This window comes from Arvicanthis niloticus, chromosome 9, assembly GCF_011762505.2.
Source record: "Arvicanthis niloticus isolate mArvNil1 chromosome 9, mArvNil1.pat.X, whole genome shotgun sequence".
Classification (NCBI taxonomy): Eukaryota; Metazoa; Chordata; class Mammalia; order Rodentia; family Muridae; genus Arvicanthis; species Arvicanthis niloticus.
The window spans coordinates 79,657,086-79,675,427 of record NC_047666.1 but is presented as its reverse complement, the minus strand read 5'-3'; the positions used below and the strand labels follow the sequence as shown (position 1 = coordinate 79,675,427).

Here is an 18,342-nt window from a genome sequence, read left to right as displayed (position 1 = left end):
GACAGTCAGTTCTGTAATGATGGGAATTGAGGAAATCCTCATGGTCTTTTCTCAGTGAAAATTCTGAATTTCATGAGATCCTCATCTCTGCTTGGCCTGGCATTTAAATGACAGTTGACATTCTTACAGTTTCTATGTTTTGTTTTGTTTTCTTCTATACTCAGCCACTAACTGTTACCAAAGATTGTTAAATGTCATTAACACACACACACACACACACACACACACACACCCCGTTTAGGCAAGTTTGGAGAATCATGGGAGCCCTTTTACACAGATTTGCTTTTCTGCTTAGATAATTCTTCTATTTGGCATCTTCTGTCTCTTTTTTTTTTCCTCACAGATAAGGGTTTTCAAGTTAAAACCAGAAGATGTTTGTCTTTCTTGTCTTGGTTTGGATCCTGGCGGTTCAGAGTGAACATTAAATAGTGTCCAACTCAATGACGGAGGAAAGCTGGAGGGAGGGTGTGGGGAGTGTGGAGAGATGAAAGAGTTCCAGGAACTAAAGTGGAGAAAAGTTGATGTCCTCAAGAAGGATAAACAGGAAGGGCCCTTCACTGCTCTCAGCAGAAGCTGAAGTGACTGCGTGCTCCACAACTGACAGATACATTCTAATTTAGTAGGCTAAAAAAGAATCAGTAGAAGTGTCTTGTTTACACATCTCTCTGTAAGAATGCTACATGCATGCAGGGTTCATGGAGGCCAGGAGATAGCATCTGGTTTCCTGTTGCTAGAGATACAGATGGTTGTGAGCTGCTCAATGTGGGTGCTGAGAACAGAATGAAGGTTCTCTGGAAAAGTGTTCTTACCTGAGAACCAGCATTCCAGCACTGACTCTGACTTTCTTAAATGCATGTGGCTGGACCGGCTATAGACATTCTAGGTTGTTCTTAGTGCTGGGCACAACAAAACCAAATAGATCATGTTAAGGGCATTTATATTACTATTGAATGCTGGTTCTTCCTAACATAGTAGTTCAGAAGAAGCAAGCAAGAGTCTGGAGAGATGGCTCAGTCAGCAAAGCACTTAGCACAGAAGCACAGAGATCTGAGTTTGACCTTGGGTATGAGGCACACACTTGCAATCTTTGAGCAAGGGGGCGAGAGACAGGAGGATACTTCTGGTTCCCTGGCCACCTGACCTAATCTAACTGGTAAGCTTCAGGTTCAGAGAAAGACCTTCCCCCCAAAAAACAAAAAAACAAAAAAAAAAAAAAAAAGGAAAATTACACCCCTAAACAAATAAACAAACATAACCAAAGGGTCCTGAAGAAGAACAACATTCAAGGTTGGTCTCTGGCCTGGCCTCCACATACACAGGAATGTGCATTGGCACATATATGTGTGCTTGCACACTAACGTGAACACATACATGGTAAGTAACGAGCATCTCAAGAAGCTGCTGTTGTGTAATCTCCCCAGCCCACTGGGTCCTCTTGGAAATGGAAGTACTAGAGACAGAATTGGGTTAATATTGATATTGATATTGTCAACATTTGCTTGGTGACATGAATAATGAAATTCTACATTCAGTACCTTTGGTTATCTGGATGCAATCCCAGATACCTGGGTGGCTGAGGTGGGAAGATTGAAAATTCAAGGTCTGTCTGAGCATCAGATTAAGTATAAGGTTAATCTGAGCACTTTAATGACAACAACTAACTAACTAGCTAACTGACTAACTGACTGACTAACTAACTAGCTAGATAGCTAGTTAGAAAGATAGCTAAAACAAGGAAAGGGCTAGGGGTATAACTTAGGGACAGAATGCTTTTCAACCATGGCATGGCCTTAGGCTCCAATTCCAGTGTTCCACGACATAGATCAAAATGCCTGATTAGAAACCAGACTTCAGTCTTGGGCTGTTAGCAGCCTTAGTGGTCGTGCATCAGTGGGACCATAGCTGCCATTCTGAACACTGGGACACTTAGACATCTTATCTTGACGATGAGGATCAGGTGATGAGAACACTGGCATGTCATTCTGTGGTACTCACCTTTCTATTGCTGGGAACGATACCACGAGCAAAAGCCATTACAGGGCAAGTTCATTTTGCCTTCATGCCCTAGGTGACTTGGTGTTGTTATTGGTGGGGAAGGCATGGTGGCCGGATCAGGAAGCTGAGAGATCTCATATTTATCTTCACATAGGAAGCAGAGAAGATATACTTTCTCCGCAACGTTCATCACGCCTTGGAAGTTTCATGACCTCTCTAAAGAGTGTCATTAGCTGGGGACAAGGTGTTCAAATACGTGAGTCCTTGGGAGGCATTTCTCATTCCAGCCAGCACAGAAGGTTATCATGTGTGACACCCATTAAGAATGTATTCAAGAAGCTTTTCTGGAGGTCATGTTTTCTTGAGAAATAAGTAGTTTGATAGTTAAAGTTTGAATGTCCCCACCAAAATCCATATTGAAATGCACTTCTCAATATGAGGTATTGACAAAGTAGTAACTTAAGCTGAGGAGAGATTCTAGGGAGGTAATTAAGGTTCCACGAGGCCATCATGGTGGGGCTCAATAAAGTGTCATTGTAGCTTTACAAGCAAAGGAAAGACAAACTAGGATGCTTGGTCCCTCTCACCACATGAAGCTCACCACCACGCAGAAGAGCAGCCGGAAGGCCTCCATCAAAGCTTTCAAGGTGCATACACTTTACCTTGGACTCTCTAGCCTCAAAACTGTGAGAAATCCATTTCATTCCTGTATCAATTACGTATCCTGTGGTAATGTGCTATAAGCAACACAAGTGGGCAGAAATGATCACAGGTCTTCTTTCCTCTAAAACAGTTCTTCTGTAACCTTGTTTTAAACCAGATTGCTGGGCTCTGAAAGTGTAGGGGCCTATGCAAGGTCAGAAGACAACTAATGTCCTGCTCTCTCTCCATGAATCATCCAAGCCTGGTGACACCCTATGTCTCCTGCAGATGCTGAGCTGAGCTGCTAGGATCTCCCTTCAACACAGCTTCCCACCCTGTGAGGGTGTCCTGTCGTTGGATCTCTAGGTCATGCCTTAGCAGAAGTTTAGCTCTTCTCTGTGTGTCCTGTGAGCCAGAGACTGAGAGATGAGTATTGTAGGATGAAGGAGCAAGGGTTTAGCATTGGACAGTTTTGTGCTAGAGCTCCCCGCTGTGCAGGCCCAAACTGTCAAAGCTGACAATCCTTCTTCTTTCCTTTCAGTATGCTACTTACTCTACAAGAGAAGGGTCTCTGTGTATGTCTCACCACCTGTGTTCTCTGTCACCCAGGAAGGAAAGTGCTCTGTCCACACGTAATTCAGTTCTTCCTTCTGTGTTGGAGCCTGCATTCTTCATCGCTTCTTATGATGATACTCGAGTCAGTACCATGGCAAAAATGGAGAAGAGACTGAAGGAATAGTCAACCTACAGTCGGACCCACCCCATGGGCAAGCACCAATCCTTGACACTATTAATGATATTCTGTTATGCTTGCAGACAGGACTCTAGCATAACTGTCTTCTGAGAGGCTCTACCCAGAAACGGACTGAAAAAGATGCAGATGCCCACAGTCAAACATTGGACTCTTATGGAGGAGTTGGGGGAAGGACTGGAGGCCCTGAAGAGGATAGTCACTCCACAGGAAGACCAACAGGGTCAACTAACCTTAATCCCTGGGAGCTCTTAGAGACTGAACCACCAACTAAAGAACAAAGAACATACGTGGGCTGGAGCAAGGCCTCAGGACATATGTAGCACAGTCCCCATGTGGGTCCCCAAACAACTTGAGTAAGGACTGTCTATAAAGTTGATTCAGGACTGTGAAATCCATTCCTCAAAAGGGCTGCCTTGTCTGGCCTCAGTGGGAAAGGATGCACCTAACCCTGCAGAGACTTGTTGCACCAGCACCAGTGTAAGGGTATATGGGAGAGGGCACCCTGTCAAGGAGGAGGGGAAGGGGGATGGGAGAGGGACTCTGAGAGGGGACCTGGGAGGGAAATCAGTGGTTGGGATGTAAACAATGGGAGAAAGAAAGAAAGAAGGAAAGAAGAAAAGAAAAAAGGAAATAGAAGGAAGAAAAGGACAGAGGAAAGGAGATGAAAGGAGACCCAGTGTTAGATTCAGACTAGTCTGAGCTTGAATTCTACCTCTGCCCAGAATGATCACTGTAAAACCTAGCTGTTCCTTCACAAGAGCCTTAGTTTCCTTGGAGTCTGAGCCATCAATCAATTCACCATTGGGTAGGAACGTGGACACTACTGTTGCAGCAGCACCCGGGTAAATCTCCCAGACAGTCCCAGTCAGTCTCTTGAATTAAAGGGAAAGTTCGTGTGTAGAGAGCAGAGCCAGCGTTTAAAGGGGTCCTTATACGTCTCCTCACCTAAAAGCAGACATAGCTGACTCTAAAGGGAACCAAAAAAAAATGAACAGCTAATAAATTGAAAAATAAAGTCTTGTGTATCTTCATGCTCTTTGACTAAGTTTTACTGCAACTGCTGCTTTTATTTCTGAGTGAGGAGGCGCATCAGATCTCTTTAATTAACAGGTTAATTTCAGATGTGGCATCTATCCATTGTGCTGTTAGCTATTTCTATAAATAAATAAATAAATAAATAAATACTAAAAAGAAGCTTAGCTTTATATAACTTCCTCTTTGTCCTTTAAAATAATCACTCTAAATATTTTCCTTGGCGTTTTCCCAAAGAGACAAAACAACTGGGGAGGGGGTGGGGAGGGAAGACGAGCCTTTTGGAAAATGTTCTACAAGAACTAGGCTGTTTTAGACTTTTAAACTTTTTCCTGGCCAAGTTTAAAACCATGAAGTCTTAACTGGATAGTAAACAGAAGCTAACCTGGGACAAAGAGGACCTGGTTGAAACAGTGTCAAGGTTCTTGTGTGGAAGAAGGGATTGTTTCCCCCTAGTATATCTGTATCACACACAAACAGCAAATGAAGCAATGTCTTATGATTCTATGGTGGATGGCCATGTGCCAAGGGCTTTATCATATGCCGACCTTGTGTGAAAAGATTCCCAAGGCTGAGGTGCTGCACTTAGCATCTTCATATTCTACAGTGTACATCATCAGGGAAGCAGACTGTGGGAAATGAGTCATAGGTGTGGGGGCAGTAGAATCCAAGGGCAGCAGACACCCACGAACTGTCTTCCTTACTTCGGGTGGATGGGAGACTTGAGAGCAGTAACACAGCTCCCCTGGGTGGAGTGAACTTATGGAGTATCTCCAACTTCACCTCTTAACCAGGCCCCTCATCCTTCAGATTTATCAAGGATGATTCAGCATTTATGACCTTTGTTCCCCACCCTGCAATTGACATACAGTCTCATATGATCATCTTCTAATCTAAACCCCCTTCTCATGGCATACAGTTAAAGGAACTTTCTCCAGCCTTTTTCCTGGGGGACAACTCTATTTAAAGGCTCTTCTTCACAAGTCTCTTTCAGGGATCATTTCTGACTACCTTTCTTTCAGTGACCACAGGAGTTAAAAGAGTTATCCAAATGGTTTGGGGTGCCTTGTTTTTTTTTTAAAGCCCAAACTTACATAGTATTCTACTTCGCTTTGAGATCTGATATCTGTGGGCCTGAGTCAGACTTCCACTTTGATGGCCTTCTATAGATGTTTTTGGAGACCCACCCCCGCAACTGCTTGCACAGGTAAGTGTATGCAAGAGAGTTGGTCCTCCATCAAAATGGATGGACTAGCCTTTAGCAGTCAACCTGGTGTTACATAGTTTCACATCTCATGAGACCATCCTATGACACTTTTGAAATATGTATTATTATTATTAGTGTGTGGGAGGGTGTAGGTGTGTGGATATGTGCTACTTGTGTACAGATGCTGAGGAGCCCAGAAAAAGCATCAGATCTCCTGGAGCTGGAGTTACAGATGGTTGTGAGCTGCCTTATATGGGTGCTGGGAACTGAACTCACGTCCTCTGGAAGAGCATCCGGTGCTCTTAACCAGGGAGCCATCTCCCCAGCCCTTTTCTCAACATGTTCGAGCACGTATTCATTTATTAGTTAATATTGAAATGTTTAGCAAACACTTGTTAGCTGTTACGTTGTGTGCACAGACACACAGCTAGATAATGGGATCGTGACTTCTAGAAGGGGGTATGCTTAGCTGTAGCCAATGTGCTGTGCGTCTCTACTGAGGGTGGACATTTAGGAACCACCTTTGGCTTTTCTTCACTCTGTCCCTTCCTTACTTGGATTCCTCATCCCTACCACTGGCTTTGCGATTTAAATCCTATGAGGCATTTTGACATTGAAGTTCCCTGTCCTTACTTTTATGAATTCTTGGAGAATATCTTATGTTTTGATCATATTATCCTGCTCTGCTCTTCCAAGATCTCCCCCCTCCCATTTCCTACCTTCCTAACCTTGTGCCTCTTAAAAAACAAACAAACAAAACCAAAAAACGTCACCAAGTCCTATTTGCACTGTCCATCCACTCTGAGCTGTGCGGCCTTCAGCTGGTGCATGGCTGACTTTGCAGGAGCCTCTCTCTTAAAGAAAAGGGACTCGCCATCCCCAAGCAGCTTGCTGACCTCCTGTCACTCTGTGTATATGGGCAAGAAAAAGGCATCAGATGCTGGGGCTGGAGACGCAGGGGTCACGGGCCCCCTGTCATGGGTGCTGGGAGCTAAGCTCCAGTCCCCTGTCAGAGCAGCCGGCGCGCTGAACCTGTGTCCTCTCCCAGACCCACATACTCTGGGTTTCTCCCTTACAATTCCATTACAACTTAAGCATTCAAGTTTTTTTCCTTTCTTTGAACTAAAGCTGTAGAGAGAAAATCCAGCGTGTCTGCCTCTCTTTAGTGCTTAGTCCTCCTATTAGGGGTAAGGGATGTGGTTAACACCTGATAAATATTTGAGGAAAGAACAAATTGACAGTAGCCTGAATATTCTGTTCTATAAAACAAATGCTTTCCAGGTGTGATGGTGCACACTCTTAATCCTATGTACGTGAGCGGCAAAGGCAGGAGGGTTGCAAGATCAAGAGCTGTCTGGGCTATTCTCTCTCTCTCTCTCTCTCTCTCTCTCTCTCTCTCTCTCTCTCTATCTCTCTCTGTATCTCTCTCTCTCTCTCTCTCTCTCTCTCTCTCTCACACACACACACACACACACACACACACGTGAAAGAAAGAAAAGAAAAACTAGTGATACGGCTCAGAGGTAGAACATGGGTATGAAACCTTTGGTCCAATCCCTAGTACAACAAAGAGAACAACAACAACAACAAAACCAAACCAAAAAACAGAACAAGAAAAGACTTGCTTCAAAGCTGATGGGTGCAAGTGCAGCCTGTTGATTTTTCCACTGTATTCTTATCAGCCAGACCCCTTCTGTCATGACCCCTGTTTCCCACATGACTCATGAAAGAAGGAAGTGAAATCTTAAGTGGCTCATATTTGCATCGAGTGAAAGCTGTGACTTTGTGGCAAAGCAAACGTAATCTTCGGTGCTTATCTGGCTTGTTAAAGGCTGGAGGATCAGCCAAACCCCACATCGCTCTCTGTGACCTGCTCTTCTAGGAACAGCAATGTTTGACACTGACCTTAGGTCGTCTTACACCATTTCCGAAGCCGTTCCTCTGATTCACATCCTCAACAGGACCTTTCACATGTTCCATTTTCTAATGCTTTGACGTGAGGCTGGATTTGCAGGTTTGTCAGCTGCACTATGAGGCAGAGATGGGACTTTAGTGCTCTGAGCATCTGTCTTTCTCACACCTGTCTTCTTTGGAGAAAGTGTCGAGTTCTTGAATCATGTAACTGACTATAGCATTGGTTCAGAACCAAGTTCTTTACTTTCAAAGTGATTTACCTGGTTCAGAATTCTTTGGAGATTATGTCTACAGACGGTAGTTTCCCCCTCCCCCCAATAACTCTTTAGCAGTATCTTCAACTCTACCCTTCTCCCCACTTGAATGTCTACTCTCAGGTGAAGGAGAGCATGGCGGCTCCATGACAGCTGCTCCTGCTAGTGGCAGCCAGTGGATTGAGGTGACGGGGTAGGGTCCTCGGTTTCTTCTGTGACACCTGGGTGATCTTAACACTAAGAAGGAGATGAGGAGGAGCAGAGGCCACTGGGGCTGACTTAGAGTAGCACACATGGCTTTAACTAGAGCCTTACCAACTACCAGGAAGGAGGGGCAGCAGGTGTAATTACAGGAACAGAGTTGGAAGAACCGTTCGGCTTTGTAGTATGGGTGACAGAGTGTTCCAAGCATAGCTGTATGACACTTTGAGATAGGACAGATATTTCAGAGAAGGAAAAGCAGGATCAAATGGTCCAGGCATTTGGCTGAACAAAACTGAGGATAGTGAGGTGATGGGGTGAGGGGTTCTGCCTGGCAAGTAGTAGAACTTGGTTGGTCTACTGAGCTGAAGCAAACTTTCAGAGCAATGGCATGAGTGACCCACGAGAGCCCAGGAATACGCAGACATGTCATCGGGATCCTGGGCCCTCCCTCTCTTTCTCTTTGCTTCTCAAATGCCATGAGGGAAACAGACTTCCTTCAGCACAGGCCCAAAGTAGAAGGGCAAATCCTGAAACCATGAACCCCAAACCAACTTTTCTTCCTCTTAAACTGGTTTGTCTCAGGTCCTTGTCGTGGCGACGGGAAGCTGATTGACAAGGATATGTGTTGAGTGCCCTGGGCTGTACAGCCTTTATGCTATTGTGTATTTATCAGGAAACAATGCAAGGTCTCTGTGGTCAGTCCAGAAAACACAGAGGATAAGCAAAGAGAGACATGAGAGACCATAAAGTAAATGTCTAGACTAGATAGGCAACAGTTAGACTGATGAGGGAGAGACACAAGAGAGCTTCCAGAGAGATGGAAATATTCCATAATCTTCGGCCTCATGGTTATGTCAAACACGTTGTATTATATCTGCATTATGATCTTTATCTTCTAGTAGTTGTATTCGGCAAAGTTAATTTAAAACATATTTTATAGGGCTGGAGAAATGGCTCAGTGGTTAAGAACACATCCCGTTCTTGCAAAAAACTGAAATTAGGGTCCCAGCACTCACATCAAGTGACTAGTAACTGCCAATAACTCCAGCTTCGGGGGTGAGGTGCTGTCTTCTGGTCTGTGAGGACACTGCACTCACATGTACATTACATCTCCTTGACACACAAACACACATTCACATCATTAAAAATTTAGAAAAAATATCTTGGGAAAAAAAAACCCCTAAATTCTTTCTATAACCTGGTGTGGTGGCTCTCTCACTCACTGTAATTCTCCTGTTTGGAAGAATGAGGCAGGAGGATTACTGTGAGTCTAAGGCCATCCTGGGCTACATAGTGAGACCCTGTCTTACTACATCACAGCCACACATGCACACACATATATCTCTATACTATAAACTACATCTTGGACAGAATCATGTCCTATCTCTTGCTGATGTGGAAGTGATAAAACTAGAGACAAAATGGCAGTAAGCGTGTGTTTGAGAGACTATAGGGACAGGTTGTTAGGAAACCTTACCCAAGTGCTAGAATGTAAGACAAATACAGAAGATCCAAGCAAGGCAAAGCATGAAAATGAAATGGTGATATTGAAGCCACGGGCTTCCCAGGAGATGTGCAGACTTAACAGGGAGAAAGAGAGAACCGGGAAATGGCATGGAAGGATGGAAGGGGGGGCAACGGAAACATCACCGTGCTTTCCAGTAATTTCCTTCTTAGATTCAGTGAAATCCAAGACGATCACATCAGGAGAGTAAGAGATGATGATAAAATGGGAATTTGGTATGGCAAGGTTTAAAATTCACACATGTATGTGAGCACAATTACAGAGTCAATCCAATCATAGCTAGGGAATAAGAGTAGAAACTGGATCAGTTAAAAAGCATTAATATCATAGAAACAACTAATTAAGGATTTGTCCCGTGCACATGGCAAGAGCAGAAAATGAGAAAGCTCCTGCGGGGAGCAGTGCTGGTAAAATGTATAAAATACCAATGCTGATTCTCATCCCACAGCACAAGGCAAAATGAATCCCGGAATGAGATAAAAGCACTCATAACACATATACAAGGCAGCCATGTTTACTATGTAAGGCCTCAGACTGTACTGCAATGGGGAAAACAACAGCAAACTGAAGCCAGCATTCCTCAGCAGTGTGTAGGGGAGTGGGCCTTGGCTCAGTGAGTAAACTGCTCACCCTGGGTTCTAACCCAGCACTGCCCAAGTTAGGTATGCCAGCACAATTCCTTAACTCAGAAAGTTCTAAGTCATGCTGGCTACATAGAGAGTTCCAGACTGTACTAAAGGGTCTGAAAAATGTGAGTTCCTTTCAATTAAAAAAAAAATAAAAATATTGGATGCTTCCTTTGTTGTAGAACACACTCTCTGCAGTTTGGCATTAATTCCCATAGCCTTGCACTTTTGATTCTGTAATCATTCAATTAATTATTATTTCATTTTTCAGAGAACGATTTTTTTTGGAGACAGACAGGAGCTCACTATATAGCTCTATTGCTCTGGGAATGACCAGGCTGGCCTGTAACTTACCACTGCTTCCTGAGTGCTGGGAATGGAGGTGTGTACTACCATATCTGACCCCTGAGGGTAGATTTTAACTAAATTTTCTACTGGAATTAATTAAAATTATATTTAGAAAACGATACTACAGAAAATTCAGAATTGTAAGCTCAATATCGCGAGATGTGTTTAAGTCACAATGAAATCTTACGCCATAATTTAAATTATTTCTATGAGCAGTTTTAAGTGTTGCTGGAGAAAAATTATTGTAAAAAAAGGCAGATTATGCTGTGTTGCCAATAATCAAAACATGCATAGCAAAAATGGTTTGAGATAAACACACTTATTAATGTCTACTTCAGGAGAGAGAGTCTGATGCCTTAACATTAACTCTGTAACACATGAACCATGATTTGTTCCACTGAAGAACAAAAAGGAGGAGCTGGTAGACTTGTCCAGTCATTGAGATAGTGAGCAGAAGTGGTGATCAGAAGTCCAGCTAGTCTCCCCTGCCTCTCTTGCTTGATCTTGTCCTTGTCCTCCTATCTGTTTATCTGTTTATATATAATCTATCCATTCAGCATTTACCAACTATAAAATTTATCTATCTTTATCCATCCACTCATCTGGTGTCTCATCTATCTATCTATCTACCTAGCTATCATCTATAGTCTATCTATCATCTGTAGTCTATCATCTTATTTATCTCTATCATCTATCTATCTATCTATCTATCTATCTATCTATCTATCACCTATCTAATCTGTCAATCTATCAATCACCAATCATCTCATTTATTTCTATCATCTATCATCTATCTAATCTATCACCTATCTATTTATCATCTATCACCTGTCTATATAATCTATCATCTATCTATCATTTGTCCATCCTGTCTGTCTGCCTGCCTACCTACCTACCTACCTACCTACCTACCTACCTACCTACCTATTAGTAATCTTGATGTTATTCTGTCCCGGGCTTGATTGAACACCCTGCCCATCAGCCTCTATGTGCTTGGTTCCTGGTCTGTCTCAGAGCCTGGCAGGCTTTCCTTCCATGCCCTTCTTTCATCCATACAGCACACTGCTTGTGTTTCCTATGGTCTGACACATGCTTTACTTACTTAGTCTTCTAAGTGGCGGCTTTGGTCTGCCCTACTTGTTCATATCTTCCAACGTTTCAACAGTGAACATGTTCAGTTACGATATATGACCTTAATAACAGAGATATTTTAGTTATAATTCATTTTAAAGATTTGTTTTTATTTTTCTATGTGTATTTGCCTGAACATATGTATGTGGTGCAATATGTGTACCTGGTACCATCAGAGGTAAACAAACAAACAAACAAAACAAAACTCATCAGATCTCCTGGAAACGGAGTTACAGACACTCGTGAACCCCGACATAGGTTCTGGGACTGGGGTTCACTACAAGAGCAGCAAGCACTCTGAATCACCAAGCTGTGACTCCAGGCTCAATATAAGTAATAAAATTTTTAAAACTCCAAAGCACAATTTCCCTTTGTGTATTTCCATTCAAACTGTATATTTGACTTTATCTGTCTCCTAGTTCCCAATTCTCTGCCCGACTTGGTGTTTCCACATTCTGAACACAATTCGGAGTTTCCATGTTCTCAAACCCATACTTTTCCTGTCCCAAAGGATTGCTATAGGGTGCAGTTACATGTCATTCTGAGGCTGGTAAAATCAGTCCCAGCATCTTCCTAGGTGCCACCTCTCTCTGGCCTTGTAGGTCTCTGGCAGTGGTACATTCTGCCTCTGGAAGCTGGCCAAGGCTGCAAGAATATTCCCAGAAAGTGATTTCATTCTCATCTCCTCTGGGGCATGTTGTGCTGGGGTCAGCTTCTGAGCACCAACTTCTGGAGGTCAGGAGGCCATGGGGTGCTGAGTTCAACTCAGCGGCCAGTGCCTTTAGGGATAGCATGAGGAACCTTGAAGGCACCAGCCCGCCAGGGCTGAAGATCCTTTATCTGATCAGGACAGTTGCTACAAACACTGATTACTGCAAAGGACTCAAAACCGGCCCTTGGGAATTTCGAGAGTTTATTCAAGAGTTACTGGGGCCAAAAATTACCCAGAGTGACCGTGGCTCACATCTGTAATCGCAACAATTTAGAAGCTGAGCCAGGAGGATTACTGCGAGTTTGAGTCCAAGCCAGGGTGTCAAACCTTCACCCCCTTAAAAAAAACATTAAAATTAATTTAAAAAAATTAAAATTCACCCCTTACTGCCCGAGGGAAAGTTATTGTGGAGTGTCACATATACATGCATATCTATATCAAAACTATGCACATACGCGCGCGCGCGCGCGCGCGCGCGCGTGTGTGTGTGTGTGTGTGTGTGTGTGTGTGTGTGTGTGTGTGTGTAGCTGGCTTCTAACCCACTATGTATCTGCTTCTCACTTTGAACTCCCTGCATCTTTTTCCTCAAATGCTGGCCTTTCAGCAGAGCGCCACCATCCCCTGCCTTCAATAGACCTTGTTTTAAGCAAGTTTTGTTATTTTAAGAGTTAATTATATCTGTAGTTCGAAAAAACGATGAAACAAAAACAAGTACTGTTGGTGCTTGGAATCAATTTGGAATCAAATTCAAATTTTGGGATGCTCAGACAAGTGCCATTGGTCCATCAGTCTGGAGCAGCAGGCATATTCCCGGGTCACTGGAGGATTCTGCCCTGCGCCTGCCCATCCTAAGGAGACACGCGTGCTTTCTTAGCCTGGTGGCGGCTTGTTCTGCCTAGAGTGAACTCTTCAGTTTTCATTCCCGCTGGGGGCAAAGCTGGGAGAATGAATAGCACTTCTAAACCTATTTATTTATTTATTTATTTATTTATTTATTTTTTGGTGGCCAAAACAAAGGCTGCCTGCAGAGCTGGTGCTCTGCGTGTTTTCATGTCTGATAACCTTCCTCTCTAGAGTGCCAGTCTGTTTTTGCAAGTTCTGCTATTTAGTGGAGTCTTGGGGGCGCCACGCATGGCGAGGGTTTGGCACATCTTCGCTGTGCTCACCCATAGGAGCAGCTCCGGAGGAGTAGGGAGGGGTGGGGGAGGGTCTGGGGGAGGGTTGTCCTGAGTAAGGATGGCCAGAGTGATAGAGGGTCCCAGGTGGGGATGATCCTGGCAAGGAGGGTTGGAGTGAAGAGGGTCCTGGATGGGGAGGGTCCCCGGCCACAGGCGATGCGTCCTGGGCTCCTGCAATTTCCTGCCTGGGCGCGGCAGTGTCCGCCCTGGCCCGCAGCGCAGCGCAGAGGAGAAACGCGATAGGAGGCAGCAGCTGGCCTCCCACCACCCCTAAAAATAATCCACTGGCAGGCTGCTGACCCGGGAGGAAAACTTGTCGTCCCATGGCGTGCGTGAGCTCCTCGGCTTGCTACAGAGAGATCCCCAACCACTTTGAGGAGTCACTGGCTGTAAGCTGTTGATTTTGATCTAGTATTTCCTCAGTAAAGGCATTCGCTATTTCTAGGATTCAGGGAACTTGCTGGCGAGGAGGTGGGGATCAGGTTTCCAGTCTGACTTACACAATGCTGCCGGCTGGAGCCTAAATCTACTGGAAACGGAAAGATGTCACTGATATATATATATATAGACTTTCCTAGGCATTCCCTTAACAATTCACACAGCAACTTTTCTGTCTACTGAATTTGTTACTCTTTGCTCTTTAGGAGTTCTGCGTGTTCTGCGTACTAGTTTGAAATCTTCAGACGGTTGGTTGGATGGTAGCTCTAGCGCACCACTAGGGGGACTAAGTCCAGGAGCCAAAGCCAAGGTATTTATTTATTTATTTATTTGCCCCGTGTTGAATGCAGTGTCTAAGAACAACGTTATCTGTGGAGAGGTCCCAGCATTGTCTTTCCTGTGTCATAGAATGTCATAGCCCCTGGAAGGTAAATGCATAGACTAGAACTAGAAAATCAATCAAGTCATCGGTCATTTTTGCTAGGAAATTTCCTACTTGGATCTGCACAGAACCAGCCAGACAACTAGCTAGAAAGTCAGACATATGTACTTATTTCTGTGAGCTCTCCACCAAGCAAGTTCAGTGAAATGACTGCAGCCTTTGCTTTGGTGTTTGATGGGCAACCTGTGAGTGCCATGGGTAACAGCGGCTTTAGGTGTCTTTAAGGGGTGTGCTTCCCATCTGGGATGCTTTGGCTAAGTGCTGAGTAACCCAGGGGTGGGTTGTCCCAAATGCAAGAAGGAAAGCTACCCCGTGCAGGTTTGCTTTAGAAGTGTCCAGTGCCTGGGGTTGGCTGCGCTGTCAATGGGTCACAACTGACAGCCTCTGTTGGGTGGTCAGGGAGGTGGCTGCTTCTCTATCACTCAGAGTCTAAGTTGGAAGCTGGAGGCTGGTAAAAGTAACTGGCAATTGGTTCCTGATACGTTTTAATATTTTAGCATTTTTTTTAAAAAAATTAAGTCAGTTAGCCTTTGTTCTTCTGTAGAAGTATCACACGAATTGATAGACGAATTACTAGAGTTTTGAACTGACACCATGGTTTATAAATACCAGGGGGCTGGGGAACTTCTCACAGTGCAGGTCCAGGGCCAAGCCCTGCTGTTGTGATTCTCTGCAGGAAACAAGATGGCATGGAGATCTCCTCTCTCCTCTCTCCTTTGTGTTTGATCCTGCAGGCCACCATAGCCAAAGTTTCACTTTTGATCTGTTTTAAAGTTGGCTCCTTCCAATTCCCCATCCCTGGTGACTATTGTAAACACTTGACTGTCTTTCAGAGGGATTATGCTCGTTGGGAGAAAATGTTCTGCTTTCCCTTATGACCCCTTTCCTCCTTGCTGCTGTCACTTCTGTGCACAAACTGAGCCTAAACAGATACAGGGGGAGGGACACTGGCAATGGATGTCAGGTGACAGTTTGGCCCTCAAGAGCATCAGTGTATGGACTTCCTCAAATGCTTACAACAGCCTGATGTCTGGAAGGAAAACACAGATAATGTGTGGAAATTTAAGGATTTATTAGAAGGCTGGGGTATAGTTTGGTTTGTAGGGTCAATGTCTGACATCATGAGGATCTGGATTCAAATTCTGGAACAACATGCATGGCTGTTTATACACAACACACACACACACACACACACACACATACACACAAGAGGCTTTGGATTCAAATCCCAGAACAACATTCACAGGTGTTCATACACACACACACACACACACACACACACACACACACACACACACCACACGAGGCTTTGGATTCAAATTCCAGAACAACATTCACAGGTGTACACACACACACACACACACACACACACACACCACACCACACACTATGTTGATTCAAAATCTTTGATGGACACAGCAGCTGCTATAGCATCCGCAGTAAATTTCCTCTTTCCCTCCTTCTGGCTCGTGATGCAGCTGGCTATTAGAACCTTCTTTCTGGACAGTGGCTTTAGAGGAAGGAATCTGAAGGTCAAGCAGTTTGAGTAGAAGAGATGTCAAGAGGAAACATCGACATCTGTGTAAGGAGCAGAGCGGGTGGGAGTCAGGGCAGGGGTCAGAGGTCATATCAGAGGGAACAAAATCGAGATGTTTTTGTGAAATGTCATCATAGGGCTGGGGATAGAATGTGTCGTGCAGTGGCTCAGGATGTTCGATGCCTTGGGTTTGGTCTCCTGCTCTGCAGAAACAAACAGATAGACAAACAAACAAACAAGTGAATGACTTGATGTTTCATTTTGTCATTTTCACTAAACAAGTGAATAGCCTTAAAAACTGTTATTTTTTTAATTGGTTTTCTATCTTTATCACAAGACATCTACTAACCTACATATACGAACATATATAGCTTTCATTTTGCCATTATTTAAAAAAATTTCAATTCTTTCTTCCATATGAGTTTTATGTAGTGGTAATAATTTGCCAAATCCATGGTCAAATCTTGAGTTTTTTTAAAAAATATAATTTCCTTATATCAAATATATGGTTGAATCTTGAGTTTGTTTTTAAAATGTGATTTAAAAAAAAATCTCAACTAGAAAGCTTATCAGTGGCTTATCAAAAATGGGTTTATCAGATATAACATGTATAAAGGATTATATACAAACATATAGAATCTTTCCAACTAGTTATTTATATTCAAGCAATGATTTCTAAAACATTTGAGGGGAATTTGATTTTCCCAACAATTTATCTACTATTCTCTACTATTATCTACTATGTCACATTATTGGTCTTATTTTTAAGAAAAATATTATGTCCATTACTAAATTAGTTACCAATGAAAAGAATGACAAAGAAGGAACTGTGAGTTGATGTGATACTAACTTTTAATTAACCCAGAATCCAACATAAATATAGAAAAGAAAATCTGGCAAGGTTAAACTCTTAAACTGCTATTTGTTTTAATAGGAATATATAAGATCAGTTATTTAGGAAGATGGGTGGGCAACTGACAGAATAAAAAGTACAGATTATGAATCTGACATGTGGGTGTGGATCCTAAGTTGTCTACTGGTTGACAAATGAGTGAATTTATCTGAAGAGTAATGCAGTGTACTGTAAAATACCCAAAACATCACTACCTTTACATGCTTCTTCTGAGGACTTCTGATAGCACATGGGCTGCATCCAGAACTAAGCAGATGCCAATTAAATAGTAGGCTCCACACAAAAGCTTTTAGATGGCTGAAAGACAAGCTGGGGTCCTAGGGTCTTCCTTTGATGGAGCAGAGCCTTGAGGCTCTACTGTCTTTTCAGCACAGCAGAGAGAAAGATCTGCTACTAAAAACCAAAGCCAGAGCGGGTCTGTGCTCACGTGCACACAGGGTAGCAGCTATAGTATTCTCTCTCTCTCTCTCTCTCTCTCTCTCTCTCTCTCTCTCTCTCTCTCTCTCTCTCTCTCTCACACACACACACACACACACACACACATACAGACACACACTCACATACAAACACACACATACACTCACATACAAACACACACACACAAACATGCACATATACACGATAGTATCTGAAGTCCTCTCAGTGACTAGCATGAAGTCCCGTATGTTTCTTTTCATTGCACTGAGACACTGGTCTCCAACTCAGCTGCTAGCTTTTGTCTCAACTTCTGCAGAACTTAGGAGTGGTGTTTTCATAACAGCCAGAGGGTTCAAATGCACATCAACTGATGAAAAGATGTACAAATGTGGTAGAGCCTGCACCATAGAAAAGCCTTCACCTCAGTGCTTAGATAATGCTGAGAAAGTACATTAGGTCTGGGGAGAAGGAGTAGAGCCCGTGGCTGCTAAACCTGATGACCTGAGATTGAACATGTAACCCAGGTGGTGGAAGGAGAGAACTGACTCCTGTAAGCTGACCTCTGGCCTCCATATGCCTGCTGTAACACACACACACACACACACACACACACACACACAAAACACACACACCCACACACGCACACACGCATGCATGCACGCATATACACACAAAACACACAGACTCTGCAAAAAAAAATAAAGAATAGAAAATACATTCTTTCTTTCTTAAGGAGGGAAGAGGAAAAGATGGCAGGAGGTAGATTAAAGGATACTAAATTTCTTTGCAGATGAACAACCTTTCTAAAATTAGCTTGCTGACAGCTCTGCTACTCTGTGACTGTAATGAAGCCATTGAATTGCACACAGCCCAAGATGTCTGACTGAGATCTTAGGATTTTCTTAACTCGTCAGGAGCTGAATTCAATGTTTCTTAACTGCTTGACATCTTTCTTCTTCAGAGAGAGCAGCTACTGTTCACAGCTGCTTGTGCCTCTCTGTAACTAGTCCTTGTGCCTCTCTGTAACTAGTCCTTGTGCCTCTCTGTAACTAGTCCTTGTGCCTCTCTGTAAC

The 18,342-nt window shown here is 43.5% G+C and overlaps 1 protein-coding gene across 4 annotated transcripts in view; it reads left to right on the top strand.

The window, feature by feature from the left end:
• Positions 1–13,595: 13,595 nt before the first annotated feature.
• The window catches only part of Abcc9 (ATP binding cassette subfamily C member 9), a 121,969-nt gene continuing 117,222 nt past the window's right edge, over positions 13,596–18,342 (top strand). For 2 of the 4 annotated variants that reach the window (XM_076940794.1, XM_034511951.2), the window contains exons 1-2: positions 13,599–13,911; positions 14,167–14,270. The gene's annotated coding sequence lies outside the window, so the exon portion shown is untranslated. Of the gene's footprint in view, positions 13,912–14,166; positions 14,271–18,342 lie in introns of all 4 variants that reach the window. The other 2 variants (XM_076940795.1, XM_076940793.1) reach the window with 2 other exon arrangements.